Consider the following 17352-nt stretch of genomic DNA (forward strand, 5'->3'; position numbering starts at 1 on the left):
TTCAAAATGGGAAAGAAAGGCAAAGAGAGGAAAAAAGTTGAAGACATTGAATAAGAAAACGAAACAAAAAATAGCTTCACAACACAGTCAACAAAGAACCCAACACCCTCTAAATAATTGCCCATTAGGTATTACATATATATTGTGTATTATAATAAGAGCATTGTTTTGCTGAAATCAGTGGAAGACAGTTTCTTCAACACTTAATTTTTTCACTTATCCCTATCCCTTTACTTTCAAAGTCATTGAGTCGATATGATGACCTTAAAGTTTTAATTCTAGGGTAGAGAGAATTGTCTTAGTTTTCATGAATTTTAAATCATGATTTGGGAGTGTGAGCACCCACATTGAAGGACAGTCACCACTAATCGATACCTTTTCCCACCACTCTGTGGGATGGCCTTGGGAAATTTAAAATGACAGAAAAAAATGGTAGTATCCTCTCTCGCAAGTTGTTTAAATTATCCTGGCACTTTGCCATCAAACTAGTTTCATGCAATTCACAGTGACTTCAAAGAGTGCAGAAGAACAACCTGAGGGCTGCGTTTCCAAAAACAAAAAATATGTCAGCAATAAGGAGGTGGGGGAAATGTTTCCTTAGGTAGAAAGAAAAGAAATGGCAATAGCCAAGCCCTAATGTTTGCCAGAAGGTTTGATATACCGATAAGTGATTTTTTAATGTAGCGTGTTCCTAATTCTTATTCAATGACAGTTGAAAATTGGGCATCTAGGTGTAAAAAGAAAATACAAGGAGAAAATAATTAGAGAGAACTAAAAAAGGACCAGATTAGGTGAGAGATGTCAGAGGATTTGGAAACAGTACTTAGAGAGGGTGAAGTTGAAAGATAGTCATCTTTACTCTAGTAAAACACAAGAGAGAACTAGTTTGGTAGAATATTGGAACTGGGTCTAACAGGGGATGAGATAGGGTTAAGAATGTGAAATATCTCCTTAAATTCTTCCAACAACACCTTACAAGCTCTCCCAGCTCCCTTCTTGCCTCCTGCCAGTCAATTCCTATCAGGGTGCCATGTTTCTAATAAGCCAATTGAATCAACCATACAACCATTCCCATTGCTCCTTGCAGAGCCAATAATGCCCTACAGGATGTAGCTGCTGCCTGCCTTTCCAGGATAATTGCTCCTCACTCCCCACCACCCACCCACCTATAGTACAGAGTCTACACTCCAGCTCTGAGAAGCAACTCTCTGTCCTTCTTCCAGCAGATACCTACCCATTTTCTGCATTTGGATTAAAAGCTACTTGTTCATGGGATTCTTCCCTGACCCCAGGCTTCATACAGGCAATCATCTTGTTTTGTTTTTGTTTTGAGTCCAAATTTTTAAAAATTGTATATTTTATATGAAAATCCAGATTACCAGCTCCTTTTGGAAATCAGAAGATACATTAATGCTAAACCCACATCTCACAGAAGTTTGGCTAGAGGAATCAGGGAGGGTGGTATTCTCACCAGCCATTCCAGAGGATATTCTCCAAAAGTAGCATCTTTTCAACTTTTTTTGAGACAGAGTTTCACTCTTGTTACCCAGGCTGGAGTGCAATGGCACTATCTCGGCTCACCGCAACCTCCACCTCCCAGGTTCAACCGATTTTCCTACCTCAGCCTCCTGAGTAGCTGGGATTACAGGCATGTGCCCCACATGTACCACCACGCCTGGCTAATTTTGCATTTTTAGTAGAGATGGGATTTCTCCATCTTGGTCAGGCTGGTCTCAAACTCGTGACCTCAGGTGATCCACCCGCCTCAGCCTCCCAAAGTGCTGGGATTATAGGCGTGAGCCACCGTGCCCTGCCTTTTCAACTTTTTGTTAAAAGAAAGTGTTAGCATGGCTATGATTTAAATTATTCTGGAAGCAAGACTGAAGATTCTTGAGTATTTGGTTGCGTGGCAGTGTATGTTTGTTGTATATAAAGGGATGACGACTTTTTCATGACAGCAGTGGCTTTGCCCACAAAGAGGCATGGACTGATCAGTTTGCCATAGCCCCCAATTCTTGAACCTATGTACCCCATAAAAATATGCATCTAGAAACTCCAGCTCAGAACTATCCTTATCACTGCTGATTCATTGTACAAATAAAAAGAGGAATTCTCTCCAGGCCAAAGGATCACTTTGAAAATCACTTGTAATGCCTGCTAGGACAGACACCCTACTTGACCATTTACCTGCCCTGTGATCTTAGCCAAGTCACTGAACCCCTCCTTACTTTATAAATAGGTATAATGATGATAGTGATGGCAATAATATTAATGACCTTTCTCTCATTCCCTGAGCGTTAAATGAGAATGTCGAAGTGAAAGTACTGTGTCAACTCAAAATGGTAACACAAGCTTTAGTTACTGTTTTGATTATGGTAACTAGTGATTATTTACTACATTCCAGGTGCTATACCAGCCACTTTACAGATAGGATCTCACTTAAGACTCATCATTACCTTATGAGTCAGGTACTGAGATTATGCCCATTTTATACATGAGGAAACTGAAACTCAGAGAGGTTATATAATCCATCTAAAATCAGTAGCTATTATAAGGCAGGCTCAGGTCTGAACTGAGTTTGGTCTAATGTTTCCAACAGCATCACAATGCTTAAAAACATCACAAAATGATCATTGTAGTAGTGGTTGAAATAATTATTTGTACTAAGCTATTTCTTGTATTATAAGCAAATCTCTATCTTAAGCGTGTCACACGTATTAACTCTTTTAACAACAATCGTGAGGTGGGAAGCTATTTTGTTTTCTGTTTTTCTTGGATGGTTATGACAAAGTATCACAGGTGACTCAAGAGAAGTGATGACAAGTTGAAAATAAATTTAAGTTGCTCTAAGTACACTTATTGTTTTAATCTCCAATGTATTTGCAATGTCTAATAGGGGCTTGATTAATATCAATTAATATCTGTAGGCATCAATATCTATGGGACAAGTGAATGAATGAGAGAATGAATGGAAATTGATTACTCTTCAGAGGTGCTGCAAACATGATTTGACAGGGTCACACTTCTACTGTTGCATATTCTACACTCCTCAGCCTTTGCTCTAGCCTGCTATGGAGACCTCTTTGTAGTTTCCAGATTATTCACTGGAATAAGATAAAAATGAGTAACTCCTCAGAAGCAAATCCCTATTAACCCAGGGGTCTTGCTGCAACCAATATGGGTTTACCATGGACAAGATACATGCATTTTATTTAATCCTACTAAATATATTATTGTCATTTCCATTTTTCCACAAGACATATGATTATTACCATCCTGTCCACTTTTCTGACAAATATGTCAGAAACTGAGAAGGATCAAATTTAAATAACTTGCCTGAAATTGCACATCCATAATAAAGAAGGAGCTAGGATATGAATCCAGGTTGGGTTTTTGGAGGGGCTTTTCTGTTGTTTTGGGAGTTTGGTGTTTTTTTTATTTTTTTTGTTGATGCAGAGTCTCACTCTGTCACTCAGGCAGTGGTGGAATCACAGCTCACTGTAACTTGGAATGCCTGGGTTCAAAGTGTCCTCCTGCCTTGGTCTCCCAAGTAGCTAGGACTACAGGCATCCATCACTCTACCCAGTTAATTTTTTTTTTTTATTTTTCTGTAGAGATGAAGTCTTGCAATATTGCCCAGGGTGTTCTCGAACTTCCAGGCTCAAGCGGTCCTCCTACCTCAGCCTCCCAAAATGTTGAGTTTGCAGGTGTGAACCACCGCAACTGGTCTGAATCCAGGTTTTGCCTGACTTCAGAACCCATGTTGTTGACCAAAATGCCACATCTGTGAGTTGACACTGCTCTAAAATTAGGTGCTAGAAATTTGAAAGACTAACGTTGTGCCACATGAATAGACATCTGCCCTCTTGAATCTGGAAAATTTTTTTAAAGTTTAGCTAATTCCCAGCTTCCTTTCAAACTTTTGTGGGGGGGAAAACATAAGGCATTATTTTACACTCCTCTGTATTGTCAATATCCCTGGAATTACAAGCAATGACACCTTGTAATAACAGTTCTATTGTATCTAGCTCTATTCTGTTTGATATGACTTCGGGGTCTGACATAACTTCATATCAATCAGAATTTTCAAAAATGCTGGCTTGTGATAGTTTGTTCCAAGGCCTTTGTGAATAATTATATAGAGGGGGAAATCTTTCTAATTAATATGGTAACTTCCCAATGATTCAAAACCATTTATTGAGAATTTGTAATATTTGATACAGGATCTGGTCAAAATTTATATTCTGGAAAAATTTTAAAAAGCTAGTAATCATATCACTAATGTAAATAAGTTTAAAAGAGGATCATACAAGTCTCTTAAGAGAGCAAACTCTTTTCCAGCAATTTAGAGACACCCTGTCATTAGGTTGGTGTGCTAATTACAAATCATTCTAATTGATTCAATAGTCTCCCAAAAGACTTCCATAATGTACTAGACAAATACTTTATTAGCCAAGCTGAGTTACTGTAGGTTCTTAAAAGAAAAAAGAAAGCTTTCTTGAAAACAATATCAAGTCAGAATTCTCACTATTATAAAAGGGCCCTTTCCTTGATTTTATTCTCAATCAGTGTTTGTTTCACTGTTTTGACTTCCTGCTTTTATTTAATGAATGCTAATGTGAGACAGAAAAGAGAAAATGGACTTGGTTTCTTTCCCTACATCCATCTTGTCTGCCTTTGTAACAACAACAAAAAAAAGAACATCTGTTGTTCATTCTTGACCAGGATCAATTTCCCCTTTTTTCTCTCGCAGTCCTGATTTTTTCCCCCTTTTGGGAGTCACCACATCTCCACTGTCTGCCTATGCAGGTTAGATAGATTGACCCCACCTTCCTGGATCCAGGATGGCCACTTAGAAATGTTTTATACATATCTTGTTCACAATGATGGCTATGGGAATGGGCACGAATCCCAAGGCAGGCCAATGAGAAGACGTGCTGGTAGCACCTGAATTGCTGAGCTGTAGGAAATAGGTCAGGTGCCTGATGGCCACCACATGGAAGGACTTGCCAGAGGAATGAAGTTGGTACAGAGGTGGAGACAGAGACAAGTAAAGCCATTCCTGCCAATGTTATTTGAAGCTCTGGATTAGGTTGTACCTGTCATCATTTGTACCCTTGAGTTTTCGACTCATACCAACTAAGATATTACTTTTGTTTATTTTCCTTTTTTAAAGCTTGTTTAGGTTGTGTTTTTATTCACTTGAATAGGATTTAGGCTGGACGTGGTGGCTCATGCCTGTAAGTAATCTCAGCACTTTGGGAGGCTGTGGCTGGCAGATTGCTCGAGGTCAGAAGTTTGAGATCAGCCTGGCCAACATGGCAAAACCTCATCTCCACTAAAATCACAAAAAATTAGCCTAGCATGGTGGTGCACTCCTGTAATCCCAGCTACTCAGGAGGCTGAAGTGGGAGGATCCTTTGAATCCAAGAGGCAGAGGTTGCATTGAGCCAACATCACACCGCTGCACTCCAGCCTGGGTGGCAGAGCCAGATCCCATCTCAAAAAAAAGAATTTAAAGTGAATTTTATTTTTTCTTAAGGAATCTCTTAAAAAGAAATATTTTATTTCCTTGCATATAATTTTATCTTCTTGTACAACACTGACCTCCTTCTCTGAGATTACTCAAATTGAAAAGGCCAATAGTTTATTTATACCTGAACTAAAGGCTATCCATCTGAATTTTGATCTAAAGTCTTACTAAGAAAAATATTTCACATTTCTGTATTTTTAATCTTCTTAATTTTTATTCCGAGCCTCTATCTACTCCTTCCTAAGTCTCTGGGAACTGCTTTTTAGTTGAGAAGAAATCCCTTTATCCTCATGCTGTGGGCTCCTCAACGAACATGAGATTTTTGGAAACTAAAGCCAGGAGGCTCTGCCACAAACCATCCCAAAGCCAAGGAAACACAGAAACTGCTTCCTGCCTGATGGGGGAGGTGAATTATCCAATAATACAAACTGCAAGGAAAAAATATAATTCAATGAAAAGAAAAATCTTACTGTAACTACTTCAGAAAATTAATTTTAGCCCAACAATAGACAGCTTGGATGCAGCAAGTCAGCTTCAGATTCTGCAGAAAAAGGAGATGGTAATACCCTCAAGAATAAGACTAGACATTTGAATCTTATTCTAGTCTTGGGTCTAAGATCATAATGGTCATTTTCTATTTCTGGGTCTCTCTTTTGCTATCTGTAATGTCCAGATAAGCAGACTTACTTATTCAAATACACAGCAAAGATATGAGAGATCCTTATCTACTTCCCTGCCTACAACAGTTTCATAAAAATTTAATCCACTATCCAAATCAAATCAGTCTTCTACAATGGTTCCTAAGGAAGCATATTTTGTAAAGCTTTCCAGGTGATTCTGAAGACCAGGCAAGTTTGAGAACCACTGCTTTAGATGAAGGAAGCACTAGTGCTTTTATTAAAACAATGGCTCAAAACGTGGTCTAGATTCACCAGCGAAGCTTTATATAAAAGGAAATACCCTGGGCCATACTCTCAGGCCTGCCAGGATAAGGCCAGGGAATGTGTCTGTTCAACAAGTAACAGTGGTGACTCAGAACCTCTATTGGAAACCGAAGCCATTCTGGTATTCCAGAATACCTTCTGTTCCTGTTTGCTGTCTTGGTCTTCATTGTCCTAAGAAGCCCAGGCCTCACTCCAGGCTGCCTCAGGAAGTCCATTCAGAGACCTGGGCTGGTCATGTTGACCATGACAGGGCCAAATTAGCCTGTTTGGTCTTTGTATTAGTCCATTTTCATGCTGCTGATGAAGACATACCCAAGACTGGGTAATTTATAAAGAAAAAGGACCTTAATGGACTCACAGTTCCATTTGGCTGGGGAGGCCACACAATCATGACAGAAGGCAAAAGACACATCTTACATGGCGGCAGACAAGAGAGAATGAGAGCCAAGTGAAAAGGAAAACCCCTTATAAAACCATTAGATCTCATGAGACTTATTCACTACCACAAGAACAGTATGCGGGAAACCACTTCCATGATTCAATTATCTCCCACTGGGTCCCTCCCACAACATGTGAGACTTATGGAAGTTACAATTCAAGATGAGATTTGGGTGGGGACACAGCCAAACTGTATCAGTCTTCAAGGATAGAGTAGGAGACTCTGGTTTCCACAAAGGTAAAGTATCAGAGTGTTTTTGGTTTTGGTTTTGTTGTTGTTGTTTTTAAAGTGTGAGGGCAATTGTTCAGTTGTCCTGGGCCTCGGGGAGCTGTAGACATTCAGTGCCTGTCCAAATTGCCAGTGGCGCTCCCACCAAGAAGCATTGGCCAGGGGAGGGACTAGTGTTCTCTATCTAGGAATGGAAAGCTCAGAGGACAGTTAGAACACGCACAGTTGATGTGAATCTTTGTTCTCTGAAGATTCTGTGTGGTATTCAGTGAGATGCTGCATAGATCCAGTAAAAGTACATTAAAAATTTGAAAGAGCTGAGGCAAATCTACGGGAGTTCTACCAGTGGGTTTGAGAAAGGGCACTGTTGTTTCTGCTGTCTTTGTGTCCCAGGTTTGTGTCCAGCATCAACAGCAGTAGCAATGTGGTCATCACAAAAATATTCCACCTGGTTTTGCTTCCATCCACAGGTTGCAGACTACAGGTCACATCTTACCCACATGGTTTTCCAACAAAACACACACAGTATTCTAAAAACATTCATACAATAACTACCTCCAACATCTAGAATTCTTGGGATTTCACATTAACAACCATATATTTTCTTTTGAAAAAATTCAGAGTTGGCAGCAGGGGCCTGTATGTCTGTGCAGCAGCATTGGTGGTGCCGGGTGACTTCGGCCCCTTGAGATAAGTCCCTCGTTCTCTGGTCCCCGCTGCCCTGGGCTTCTGCTTCAAGCTTGGCCTCTGTAGGCACTTGCATTTCTGAGCCTCGTGTAGTCATTCCCTTCTTCTTCAGAATCCTTTTTCTGTAATTCTTCCATGGGTCCACCTCCGTAATCCAACGAGGAGGGCAGGACCTGCAAGACAGGTCACATTTCACAAATGGGGAGATCAAGATCCAGGAAGGCAGCAGGATTTGCCCTAAATCAAAGAGCAACTTTTTCCTACCATAGTGACTTCGATAAATCAGACCACGATCCCCTTCCCTCCAAACACCACCCCCCACAACCTATTTCTAAGGGAGCTTATTTCCCCCAGCTTAGTTCAGGTGTTCCTGGCTTTGTGTGGCTATAAAAGAATTGGATTTAGCTCTGTTTGGCTTCCCTGTTCTCTTCCTGACAGCGCTATTTAATGGACAAACAGTTTGTTTTATTTATCTGACAGGGTTTCTTCACATTGTTTCGGGTTATCAGCCCTCCCCTGCAGATTATATTACAGCTTGTGCCGGGTTCGACCCTCAGTAGGGTTCACTCTAAATCAGATCCTTATCCTCACTGCAGTGATAAATAGAGCGGCCTGGAAGCCCACAGCCAGGTTATTTATTTAGTACCTCCGTGGATCATGTTTTATACAGCCGGGACTTCGTGTCAGGCCTTTACAGATCCAGCTTAAGTTGCATTCAGGAACTAAAACCCAAAGCCCCTTAAATAATGTGAACTTAATAGCTGACATTTTTATGAAATAAGTCTGTGTGGAGGGGGCAGAAAGGGGGCGATGCAGACAGAGAGCGGGAGCTGAGTTTCAGTGTGTGTGTGGCAGTGGTGTCTGAACGCAGGTGGAGATCGGAGAGGATAGGGAGGCTTTGATTCTCTGGTTTATTCCAAACTATCAGAGAATACTTTGCTTGTAAGTGAAGTCTCTCATGGAAGTCTATAGTTGTTTTTTTTGTTTGTTTGTTTGTTTTGTTTTAATGAGATAAAAAAGGAAGAGTTGGAGTTGAGATAATGTTTCTTAGGGAGCCGGACAAATTAGGGATGGGGTCATTCGTTGGGGGGGGCAATTTATTTTATTTATTCATTTTATATTTTTAAGACAGGGTCTTGCTCTGTCACCCAGGCTGGGGTGCAGTGGCATGATCGCTGCTCATCGCAACCTCCTGCAGCAAGCGATTCTTGTGCCTCAGCCTCCCAAGTAGCTGGGACTACAGGTGCAAGCCACTACGCCCAGCTAATTTTTGTATTTTTAGTAGAGATGGGGTTTTCCCGTGTTGGCCAGGCTGGTCTCGAAGTCCTGGCCTCAATTGATCCTTTCATCTCCACCTCCCAAAGTGCTGGGATTACAGGCGTGAGCCACCATGCCTAGCCGGGGGGCAATTTATGTAGTGGTGGAGGGAGGCAGCATTCTCTCTGAGAAGTATCTTGTCAGAACCATCTGGCTGGGGGCGGTGCACAAGAACCATCTGCTGGGAGCCTCATTTCCATCCTCCTCCTTAAATGCAAACTTTTGACGTTATCCATAAATGAAGGCACACACACAATCACTGTAGTGTGGGTACACGAAATGTGTTATTTTGACAAAAGTTAACATTTAACATACTCAAATTTATTTATTTTGCAATTGACTTATGGTATGTCTCCATTTTTGAATACACTAGAAGTCAAAAACAGAAAAAACATGAGCCTCTTTCAATCTTCAAGGATCTAGAGGGGAGGAAATGAAAGCATCTGCCTTCATAAAGGTGCTGCCTTTTCCTTCCAGGATTCCCCAGGGCATCCTTGGAGTTCCCCCAGTTTGAATTGGAGAGAAAAGTTATGGTCTTGTTGAAATTGCCCCGAAACTGAGCTGCACCTTCCAATTGAGGCAGAAAGAATTGCCTTTTGATATGTTCCACAATTGGAATGCAAATTCTCTCCCATCTCCTAGACACCTGGGCCTGCCCTCATTTTTCTTGACTGTAATCTGTTTAGCTTGTGCATAGAATGGCAAAAACAAAGAGTCTTTCTGTAAAAGAAAAAGAAGAGGAAAGAAAGTAGATTCTGTGTCCTCTTCCTTAGTCCTTGCCAAATCTTTGCTCCCAGGCCTCGGCAGGTGGCAGTGTACATGAGTCATGCAGTCTATCTTTCTGTTTTGTTTGTTATCAACCACTGAAATGATGGCACCATTCCTGGAGTTAGGCCTTCAACCAAAGAGCCGGGCCATCGTGGCAATGCATCCCAGGCTTGGGAGCTGGGAAAAGGCCCCGGGAGCTGGGGCATCCTGATTGTTCTTTCAAAGAAATCCCTCTTGTTCTTGGTCAACATGCTGGATACCAGCTAAAAAATGCAAAATGATCTTCAGGCAGGGATGGCACAAGGACCCTTGCTGAGCTGTGAGGCCTGGCTGTGAGGATTCCTGCATGGAAACATCAACATGTTGCCAGATTGGTATACGACTCAGCACCACACATGTATGTAACCAGCTTAGAGGTCTGGAGGTTTTAGAGAAGCTGGGAAGTATTATTGCATGTTAGAGTTTCAGAACACAGGGCAGGCCAAAAGGTTAGGTTCTGATATGTGTGAAGGTTGAGTACCCGGCCCAGCACCTAGACGATGCTTCAGCTTGGCTTGCAACCGACAGGACACAACAGTGAAGGTACCCATTACTGGGGGAAGAGGAGTAGGAGGCTGTGGTCATCGTGGTTGGGGAAGGAAGCCATAGTTGAAACCACATGTAAATAATTAGGAAGAAAAAAAACCATGGTGTCATATAGATTTGTAAATCTCTAAAAATGAGGATGGTTGGGGGTACTGAAAAGAATTAAGTATTGTCATGAAATGCTTTCCTCCACTGTATATTAATTTTATTTAAAAACTCTTATATAAGCATTTACTTTGTATCAGGCACTGTTTTGAACGCTGCACAAATATGAGCTCACCTACGCCTCATTACAAACTTATGAGCTAAGCACTTTTAGGTCATCACTGTTTCAGGATCTGGAAAATGTGGTCCTGGAAGGTTAAGTCACTTACATGAAGTCACCTAGTTTCCACATGGGATTCACATGCAGGCAGCCCTGCTTGAGTTCACGGCCTCTCTCCAAGACTCAGGCAGCAGATCTTGGATATAAAGTGCTTAGAATACATTGCTTTCCCAGGAGCCACATTCAAGATGGGCTCATGTAATTCTTTGCTGTCCTTTTCAGGATCTGTCCTTGCCTCCAAGGCCCCAAATCTTGAATCTTCATGGTTGACCTCTGCTTATTTGATCTGGGATGTCTGCTGTGCAATGATGTCCTGTCTTTCTAGTTCTTGTTTGTTGGTCTGATTGGACCACAGGCCTCTCTTCGTCTGCTTCATTCCTCTCTGCTCAGCTGGTATCTCTGTTTTTGGAAGGCAGGTGTGAATCCTTACACTCAGCTCTCATGTTCACTCATTTCTTCCATCTTCCTGCTCCTGATCCACGACGGTCTCCAGCCTCCATCACCTGCCTGCAGATAGCATTGTTACCAATGTCTGTTGGGTAATGGATAGATATTCAAGGAATGTTTGTTGAATGAATGCATGAGTGAATAAATGACAAATAAACTAAGCCTCTGCCAAAAGCCAAGCCCCTACACCTGCTATCCTGTGGCAAGCTCCCACTTGAGACAATTATCCAAACACATTAATTCCTGAAAGAAAGAGCAGCCAGGAGTTCATTCCTTAGAGCAGAAAACACAAAAGGTTAAAAGTGGCTCTTTCTTTGAGTCCCCAACTGTGATTTCAGCACAGAGTGCAAATTCATTCCACCTGGAAGGATTCCATTGTTGACATCTACAAGGCATTTGGAAAATCCTCATGGAGAAAAATGCTGGCAAAATCATGTAAGAAAAAAACGAATGAAATCTATAAATTTTATTATAACACATAAAAATGACATTTGTTTATGGCCAAAGACTAGAAAGGAATATGAAATATCAAAATGGCTTATTATTTAGTGTATTACAATTTGAATTTTTAAAAATACTTACTGATGATTGTTGTTGGCGTGTGTGTGTGTGTGTGTGTGTGAATGCATGTTTATGTGTGAGCGTGCATGTGTGGAGAATAACAGGCTATGAAAAGATTGTACCATCATCCAAAGGAACTTTGCACTAAGTTATCAATCCTGACCTGTTCTTCAAAAGTAGGATGATTTCTGATTAAGTTGTCCAGGTGATTGCCCAAGTCCTAATCTCACAATGGCAGTGGTAGTCAACACCAGTTTGACACAGTTTCTATAATTGGGTAAGCATTGCACTTTGGGCCCAAGGTAATCATCTTGTTGATAGCACATGGAAGGTATTTGGCAGCTAAAGGGCAGCTGAGCTAACATTGCACCTGGCTGTTAAGATCATATTAGAATGATTAAGAGAAAAGAAAGATAAATCTGTTTTTTATTATTATTATTATTATTATTATTATTATTATATTTTAAGTTCTGGGATACACGTGAACGTCCAGATTTGTTACATAGGTACACACGTGCCATGGTGGTTTGCTGCACCTATCAACCCATCATCTACATTAGGTATTTCTCCTAATGCTATCCCTCCCCGAGCCCCCCACCCCCAGACAAGCCCCAGTATATTATGTTCCCCTCCCTGTGTCCATGTGTTCTCATCGTTCAACTCCCACTTATGAGTGAGAACATGGGGTGTTTGGTTTTCTATTCCTGTGTTAGTTTACTGAGAATATGGTTTCCAGCTTCATCCATGTCCCTGCAAAGGAAATGAACTCATCCTTTTTTATGGCTGCATAGTATTCCATTGTCTATATGTGCCACATTTTCTTTATCTAGTCTATCATTGATGGGCATTTGTGTTGGTTCCAAGTCTTTGCTATTGTGAATAGTGCTGCAATAAACACACATGTGCATGTGTCTTTATAGTAGAATGATTTATAATCCTTTGTGTATATACCCAGTAATGGGATTGCTGCGTCAAATGGTATGTCTGGATCTAGATCCTTGAGGAATCACCACACTGTCTTCAACAATGGTTGAACTAATTTACACTACCACCAACAGTATAAAAGTATTCCTATTTCTCCACATCCTCTCCAGCATCAGTTGTTTCCCGACTTTTTAATGATCACCATTCTAACTGGCATGAGATGGTATCTCATGGTTTTGCTTTGCATTTCTCTAATGACCAGTGACGATCTTTTTTTCAAATGTTTGTAGGCCGCATACATGTCTTCTTTTGAGAAGTGTCTGTTCATATCCTTCACCCACTTTTTGATGGGATTGCTTGTTTTTTTCTTGTAAATTTGTTTAAGTTCTTTGTAGATTCTGGATATTAGCACTTTGTCAGATGGGTAGATTGCAAAAATTTTCTCCCATTCTGTATGTTGCCTGTTCACTCTGATGATAGTTTATTTTGCTGTACAGAAGCTCTTTAGTTTAATTAGATCCCAACTGTCAATTTTGGCTTTTGTTGCAATTTCTTTTGTTGTTTCAGCCATGAAGTCTTTGCCCATGCCTATGTCCTGAATGGTATTGCCTAGGTTTTCGTCTAGGGTTTTTATGGTTTTAGGTCTTACATTTAAGTCTTTAATCCATCTTGAGTTAATTTTTGTACAAGGTGTAAGGAAGAGGTCCAGTTTCAGTTTTCTGCATATGGCTAGCCAGTTTTCCCAGCACCATTTATTAAATAGGGAATCCTTTCCCCATTGCTTGTTTTTGTCAGATTTGTCAGAGATCAGATGGTCGTAGATGTGTGGTGCTATTTCTGAGGCCTCTGTTCTGTTCCACTGGTCTCTATATATGTTTTGGCACCAAGTATCATGCTGTTTTGGTTACTGTAGCCTTGTAGTATAGTTTGAAGTCAGGTAGCATGATGCCTCCAGCTTTGTTCTTTTTGCTTAGGATGCTCTTGGCTATACAGGGTCTTTTTTGGTTCCATATGAAATTTAAATTAGTTTTTTCTAATTCTGTGAAGAAAGTCATTGTAGCTTGATGGGGATAGCACTGATTTTATAAACTACTTTGGGCAGTATGGCCATTTTCATGATATTGATTCTTCCTATCCATGAACATGGAATATTTTTGCATTTGCCTGTGTCCTGTCTTATTTCTTTGAGAAGTGGTTTGTAGCTCTCCTTCAAGAAGTCCTTCATACCCCTTGTAATTTGTATTCTTAGGTATTTTATTCTCTTTGTAGCAATTGTGAATAAGAGTTCACTAATGATTTGGCTCTCTGTCTATTATTGGTGTATAGGAATGCTTGTGATTTTTGCACATTGATTTTGTATCCTGAGACTTTGCTGAAGTTGCTTCTCAGCTTAAGGAGATTTGGGGCTGAGACGATGGAGTTTTTTAAATATACAATCATGTAATCTGCAAACAAAGACAACTTGACTTCCTCTCTTCCTATTTGAATACGCTTTATTTCTTTATCTTGCCTGATTGCCCTGTCAGAACTTCCAACACTGTGTTGAAAAGAAGTGGTGACAGAGGGCATCCTTCTCTTGTGCCGGTTTTCAAAGGGGATGCTTCTAGCTTTTGCCCATTCAGTATGATATTGGCTGTGGGTTTGTCATAAATAGCTCTTATTATTTTGAGATACATTCCATCAATACCTAGTTTATTGAGAGTTTTTAGCATAAAGGGGTATGAATTTTATCGAAGGCCTTTTCTGCATCTATTGAGATAATCATGTGGTTTTTGTCATTGGTTCTGTTTATGTGATGGATTACATTTATTGATTTGCATATGTTGAACCAGACTTGCATCCCAGGGATGAAGCTGACTTAATAGTGGTGGATAAGCTTTTTGATGTGAAGCTGGATTTGGTTTGCCAGTATTTTATTGAGGAGTTTTGCATCGATATTCATCAGGGATATTGGCCTGAAATTTTCTTTTTTTGTTGTTGTTGTGTCTCTGCCAGGTTTTGGTATCAGGATGATACTGGCCTCATAGAATGATTTAGAGAGGACTCTCTCTTTTTCTATTGTTTGGAATAGTTTCAGAAGGAATGGTACCAGCTCCTCTTTCTACCTCTGGTAGAATTTGGCTGTGAATCTGTCTGATCCTGGGCTTTTTTTGTTGGTAGGTTATTAATTACTGCCTCAATTTCAGAACTTGTTATTGTTCTATTCAGGGATTTGACTTCTTCCCAGTATAGTCTTGGGTGGGTGTATGTGTCCTGGAATTTATCCATTTCTTCTAGATTTTCTAGTTTATTTGTGTAGAGGTATTTATAGTATTCTCTGATGGTAGTTTGTATTTCTGTGGGATCAGTGGTGATATCCCCTTTATCGTTTTCTATTGTGTCTATTTGATTCTTTTATGTTTTTTTTTCTTTATTAGTCTGGCTAGCAGTCTATCTATTTTATTAATTTTTTCAAAAAACCAGCTCCTGGATTCATTGATTTTTTGAAGATATTTTTTGTTTCTATGTCCTTCAGCTCTGCTCTGATCTTAGTTATTTCTTGTCTTCTGCTAGCTTTTGATTTTGTTTGCTCTTGCTTCTCTAGTTCTTTTAATTGTGATGTTAGGATGTCAAGTTTAGATATTTCCTGCTTTCTCTTATGAGCATTTATTACTATAAATTTCCCTCTAAACACTGCTTTAGCTGTGTCCCAGAGATTCTGCTTCATTGTGTCTTTGTTCTCATTGGTTTCAAATAACTTATTTATTTCTCCTTTAATTTCATTATTTACCCAATAGTCATGCGGGAGCAGGTTGTTCAGTTTTCATGTAGTTTTGCAGTTTTGAGTGAGTTTTTTAATCCTAGGTTCTAATTTGATTGCACTGTGGTCTGAGAGACTGTTTGTTATGATTTCCATTCTCTTGCATTTGCTGAAGAGTGTTTTACTTCCAATTATGTGGTCAGTTTTAGGATAAGTGTGATGTGGTGCTTACAAGAATGTATAATCTGTTGATTTGGGGTGGAGAGTCCCATAGACATCTATTAGGTCCACTTGGTCCAGAGCTGAGTTCAAGTCCTAAATATCCTTGTTAATTTTCTATCTTGTTGATCTGTCTAATACTGACAGTGGGGTGTTACAGTCTCCCACTATTATTGTGTGGGAGTCTAAGTCTCTAAGAATTTGCTTTATAAAACTGGGTGCTCCTGTATTGGGTGCATGTATATTTAAGACGGTTAGCTCTTCTTGTTGCATTGATCCCTTTACCATTATGTAATGCCCTTTTTTGCCTTTTTTTATCTTTGTTGGTTTAAAGTCTGTTTTATCAGAGACTCAGAGACTAGGATTGCAAACCCTGCTTTTTTTTTTTTTTCCATTTGCTTGGTAAATATTACTCCATTCCTTTATTTTGAGCTTATGTGTGTCTTTGCACAAGAGATAGGTCTCCTGAATACAGCACACCTATGGGTCTTGACTCTTTATCCAATTTGCCAGTCTGTGTCTTGTGTCTTTTAATTGGGGCAGTTAGCCTGTTTACGTTTAAACTTAATATTGTTATGTGTGAATTTGATCTTGTCATTACAATGCCAGCTAGTTATTTTGCCCATTGGTTGATGCAGTTTCTTCATAGTGTCGATAGTCTTTACAATTTGGTATGTTTTTGCAGTGGCTGATACTGGTTTTTCCTTTCCATATTTAGTGCTTCCTTCAGGACCTCTTGTAAGGCAGGTCTGGTGGTGACAAAATCTCTCAGCATTTGCTTGTCTGTAAAGTATTTTATTTCTCCTTCACTTATGAAGCTTAGTTTGGCTGGATATGAAATTCTGGGTTGAAAAATCTTTTCTTTAAGAATGTTGAATATTGGCCCCCACTCTCTTCTGGCTTGTAGAGTTTCTGCAGAGAGATCTGCTCTTAGTCTGATGGGCTTCCCTTTGTGGGTAACCTGCCCTTTCTCTCTGGCTGCCTTTAACACTTTTTCCTTCATTTCAACCTTGGTGAATCTGACGATTATGTGTCTTGGGGTTGCTCTTCTCGAGGAGTATCTTTGTGGTGTTCTCCATATTTCCTGAATTTGAACATTGGCCTGTCCTGCTAGGTTGGGGAAGTTCTCCTGGATAATATCCTGAAGAGTATCTTCCAACTTGGTTCCATTCTCCCCATCACTTTCAGGTACACCAATCAAATGTAGGTTTGGTCTTTTCACACAGTCCCATATTTCCTGGAGGCCTTGTTCATTCCTTTTCATTCTTTTTTCTCTAATCTTGTCTTCATGCTTTATCTCATTAAATTGATCTTCAATCTCTGATATCCTTTCTTCCACTTGATCAGTTTGGCTATTGATACTTGTGTAAGCTTCACCAAGTTCTTGTGCTGTGTTTTTCAGCTCCATCAGGTCATTTATGTTCTTCTCTAAATGGTTATTCTAGCTAGCAATTCCTCTAACCTTTTTTCTAGGTTCTTAGCTTCCTTGCATTGGGTTAGAACATGCTCCTTTAGCTTGGAGGAGTTTGTTATTACCCACCTTCTGAAGCCTACTTCTGTCAGTTCATCAAACTCATTCTCCATCTGGTTTTCTTCCCTTGCTGGCAAGGAGTTGTGGTCCTTTGGAGGAGAAGA

Source organism: Nomascus leucogenys, chromosome 2 (genome assembly GCF_006542625.1).
Source record: "Nomascus leucogenys isolate Asia chromosome 2, Asia_NLE_v1, whole genome shotgun sequence".
In the NCBI taxonomy this organism is placed as follows: Eukaryota; Metazoa; Chordata; class Mammalia; order Primates; family Hylobatidae; genus Nomascus; species Nomascus leucogenys.